This window comes from Cynoglossus semilaevis, chromosome 6 (genome assembly GCF_000523025.1).
Source record: "Cynoglossus semilaevis isolate Cse_v1.0 chromosome 6, Cse_v1.0, whole genome shotgun sequence".
Classification (NCBI taxonomy): Eukaryota; Metazoa; Chordata; class Actinopteri; order Pleuronectiformes; family Cynoglossidae; genus Cynoglossus; species Cynoglossus semilaevis.
In genome coordinates, this window is record NC_024312.1 from 8,945,100 (window position 1) to 8,949,698 (window position 4,599).

General features: G+C 39.2%; 1 long non-coding RNA gene across 1 annotated transcript in view; it reads right to left on the reverse strand.

Moving 5' to 3' along the window:
• Positions 1-550: 550 nt before the first annotated feature.
• Positions 551-4,599, reverse strand: part of LOC103380029 (uncharacterized) — a 13,585-nt gene continuing 9,536 nt past the window's right edge. The window contains exons 3-5 of the long non-coding RNA XR_521630.3: positions 2,751-2,858; positions 1,980-2,127; positions 551-1,289 (exon numbers count right to left, since the gene is read on the reverse strand). This is a non-coding gene — a long non-coding RNA (uncharacterized LOC103380029). The remainder of the gene's footprint in view (positions 1,290-1,979; positions 2,128-2,750; positions 2,859-4,599) is intronic.

Here is a 4,599-nt window from a genome sequence, read left to right on the forward strand (position 1 = left end):
AGCTCGGTGCCTTACTTTGTGCACCACAGGGTGTTTTGGCCACTTTTCCACAACTATTATTTATAATGAAAGTTAATCAATATGATAATAAAACACAGTGGTGTCTTTAAGTCTTCAGCCGACACCTTATATTTCAGTTTTAGAAAAAATGTTTTGACTGGAAAACCAATGTACCGCAGCTTGTCATCTAAGAAATAATATAAATAACAAAGAAAGAATGCTTTAACAGGTTCTTTGTTCCCCTTCCATGGTCCAAACACACATTATTAGGTCAACTGGAGTGTTGTAGGTCCAGTGTATTTTTGTTAGACTCTATATTTTGCCCTGCAGTCTTACGCCTCACCTTTGCCTGATGATCAACCCCCTTTGCAGGAAATCCCTCTGACCCTGACGAAGATTAAGCTGGTGAAGATGAATGCCAGATATGTGGACCAGACATTTACACCTGCACCTGTCACTCAATGAGACCTTTGCCTTGTTATAACCATCCACTCCATTTGTTTTTTTTGTTTGTTTGTTTGTTTTGTGAATAATTTATGTTTGTTTTTTTTGTTTGTTTGTTTGTTTGTTTTTTGCTGCCTTTACCTCTGTTATTTTTGGTGACTGCTCTTCAATTTCAAACTGATACTTTTCCTACACTTTTTGTACACTAGATCTTTGCTAGGTGTTTTCTATATGTGAAGAAATCCACTTTAAGATAGTGGATACCAGGTTTTTATAATGGTTGTTGGACTACAGCCTTGTTTTGTTTACAATGCTTTTCCAGTCTGGATATCCCAGCTTCGTGGCCTTTGGGAAACACATTTTTGTTCAAAATAACTCATTCATCCCTTCCAGTGCAATGTTACAATGTGTTACTGCAATGTGATTATATACTATATTTAAATGTTCATGTTGAGAATCACAAATGTGTTATTCTCTTAGGGAATGACAGCTGTAAAAAGTCACTAGTGCGTGAAAAAAACATATCCCTTGGATGAACAGTGGGAAATTAAAGAATTATTCTCTTTTTTCATATAATTTTGTTTTAATAACCAATGAATGGAACCCGCAAAGGTTAGGGAAAGTGTCACCCTATGAATAATGTGGCCAATAGGGGGTAATAATGACAGTCGAGCTGTTTTGAATAATTCTAAATGATGATGCTATTAAAGTAACGTCCACGTTTCTAGAAGAAACTGGAGGCAACAAGAAAATGAGAGAGACTCACCGAACTCCAGGGAACAACCAGGAACAACAACAGGAAGTGTCGGTGGCTGAGGGTGGTTCAAACAGGTCTGCCCCAGCAGCTGGAAAAAGCACAGAACCATCAGCTCAAGTGATTCACCTGGACCTGGTCACACGCTCCTCACTCTCACACTTGCAGCCAATCACACTCTCTCACACGCAGAAAAGCATAAATGTAAATATATTTTTTTATTATTATTATTTTTATTTTAATATTTAATGTGTTGGTCCACATACATTTAAACTTGCATTCAAATAAACCCATTTCTAATGCACACTAATACCTACTCTCTTTTTTTTGCACTATTAATTAACGATCAGAGGAAACAGATGGTTTCCCTGCTCCACCTTTGCTGTTGTGCTCCTCTAAAGAAAAGCAACATGTTCTTGTCTTGTGAATTCTGCATTCAGCCACATGTAAATGAGTTTCTGCGCTCAGTTTGTCAACCCACGTTCATCTGTTAACACTTTCATCCCAACATCCGTATTTATCTAACAGTTTTTGTCTGCATAATGGGTTGGAGGTTTGCTGCTGTCAAACACGTCGTGTCCTCTGGCTTAAAACATACGGAGAGACGTTGTGGGCTTTTTTTTTTTTTTTTTCAGTTCATCTCATAAAGACCAATGCATTCTGCTCATCTGGATTTCACTTTTAACTCAGTATATAATTTCTATAGAACATAACAGTCCCTGATGGGGGGAATAAAAGATTTTAACTCTTGGCCAGTGTTGGTAAAGTCAGAGAATTCTACCTGTGAGGATCTAGAAGTGGTTCCAGGTTTCATGGAAAGGCGGCGCCTCCACAGTCCCGTCTTCTCTCCTGTCAGTGGTCTGCTGGAGTGTTCTCAGTCCTCTTTTGCACACAGGCCAGGTATTTTTGTTGCCCTGCGCTTCAGTGCACTGCAGAAAAGGACGACAGCGTCTGTACAAACAAGACTGTGGATTTATGCTCCACAGACTTGAGAAAAACTTTTTTTCCTCCTTTTTGCTCTTCTCTGCTGTCTGCTTCTGAAAGCTGCCAGAATACACTGTTTATAAGCTTTGATGTATTTTTATGCACTTGAAGCGGAAGAGAAAACGTCAAGAAATCTGTGTGCGTGTGTGTGCAATAATTCAAATTGCAAAAGAATGAGGTCATCTATTTAAATTGGTTGATGTTCCAGCACTACTGAACTTATTTCCTGTCCTTTTAACAAATATAATTAAGGTTCAAGTTCATAACCTTGAGATTAGTTTGTGAAATATCCTCCATGTTAGCTTGTCTCGCTAAAAATATCAAGTGCTTTCTGGATATTACCAAGGTCTGTCTGTGGACCACTTCTTTGTGTTGAGGTGAAAACACAGGTAGAAGTATCACAGAGGTCAGCCATTAGTGGATGAGATTTTTGAGAGCAGAAACCATTATTGCTCCTTCCTCTGACCTCAGTGACTCTGACAATTTCCCAGCACCTGGTCCCTGGAGTGGAGTTTTTATTTGATAGAGGAATTTGATGCTTTGTTTGATGCAGCTGTAATGACATTACCCGTGGAGTACAGTAGGTGTCGTGTCCTCCACTAGTCCTCGCTGTTCCACATGTTGTTCTCGCTCCTATGGACAACATTTCATTTGGAATCTCTGGCTTTCGTAGTCTCTGCAAAATACAGATATATTTTCAGGCCTTCGCCTTGAACACGCACAAGAAATTAATAAATTCATATATTCATTAAAAATAAAAATAAAAAAACAGGATGCCTAATAAATTACCATCTAATGTAGCCTAAGGCCACATGTGGGAATTATGGGAATAAAAGAATGTAAAAATATAATGCTTACTTTGATGATTGAGTACAAAGTGGGACAAAAAGTAGCCTCCAAGACAGAAAACTGTGTTGTGTTTTTGAAGAACTGAGAACGTTGTGTGGCCCACGAAGGATAATAACATAGAATACAGTACAAACCAACGTTCTACTCATGCTGCCCACATTAAAACAGACTCATTTTCTACAGTATAATTAATCCTTTAAGTGTCATTAGGAGAGCTTGGATCGTCGCGGTACACAGTGGACAGTTTTCTAGGCCATTGCAGGCACAAATATATACACAAACAATTATCACTGAACGCTGTCAGTGAGACTGTAAGCAAATAGCATGGTCAAAATATTATTACCACCGCAACCATAACTGGTTCTTAAGGAGACAACGCTGTCCATTTTAACCTAATAGTTAGTGAAGGAAAAAGAGCGGTGTGAAGTTGTTTATCCAGGAAGTCACATGACTTTTCTGTAAATCTTGCTGTTGTCCCAGTACACAGAACAAGGATATACCTTCTACACAGACACTCCATTAGGTCCTGGTCAACTAAAGGCCAGAGGGACACAGAGTCAACAAGAGGAAAGAAAAAAAGAAAACAGCTAGCAGGGAGTTCCAGAGCTCATGTCCAAGTCCTCTAACAGCCCCACGGGAAGAAGCTGCTGAAACTTCACCGTGATGAGGCAGAACGGATTCAGAGAAGAAGAGTTTCTGTAAAAATCTTTGTCTAGACATTGGAGCCCTGGGAGCAGAGACACACTTCTAATACATAAAACATGACAGAGCTGTACAAACACTACATACTACTACACAAAACTACATACTACTGTACAACGACTGTGTTTATTATAAGAATCCTGTTCCAGTAGCACAGCCTTTTAATGATATTTGAAGCATTTCACATTTGACCAAATGTTCAGTAATGCTTAACTGTCAACAAGTATTTACTTTAACTGTATTATCTGGCCATTCATGCAGATATTCTCAGTTCTAAACAGTGAATTGTATGATCAGTGATCTGTAAAAAAATGGATTGAAGTAAAAGTTTGGATCAAAACTTAATAAGAAAGAATACCGTTTTCTCTACACTGCCAGATATACAGACGATGATGCGTTATAGAGTTTGTGCACAGACACAGTGCCACTTTAACGTAGCTGGAATCACTTGCTGGTGATTTATTCATTAGACTGAAAATTAGTAACTTTCCTGCACTGTGCTGTGACCATCGGCACAGGCAGGTTAACCCCAAACTCTTCGTCATCTCTGTGAACGCCGTCTGAACTCTCCTCACCTAATCACGACTCGGGGTTTTCTTAATGTTATCAATATTTCCTTTGGCTGGGAGCTATAAAACCGTCAGCTGAACTAATGCAAATACATTAGAGTTCCCAAATATCCCAGTGAGATTTCATTTATCCTGGGTCCACTGAGCATTAGTCCTGCAGACACATCTACACGGAGGCTGCTACTCTCTGCCTTATTTTATCATGGGGGTAAGAAGCACAGCACGGCTTTCCTACTGTGCCCCAGGTTTGAGGTTGTTGAGATAATTTATTCCAGACTCAATTCAGTATTGCTACGA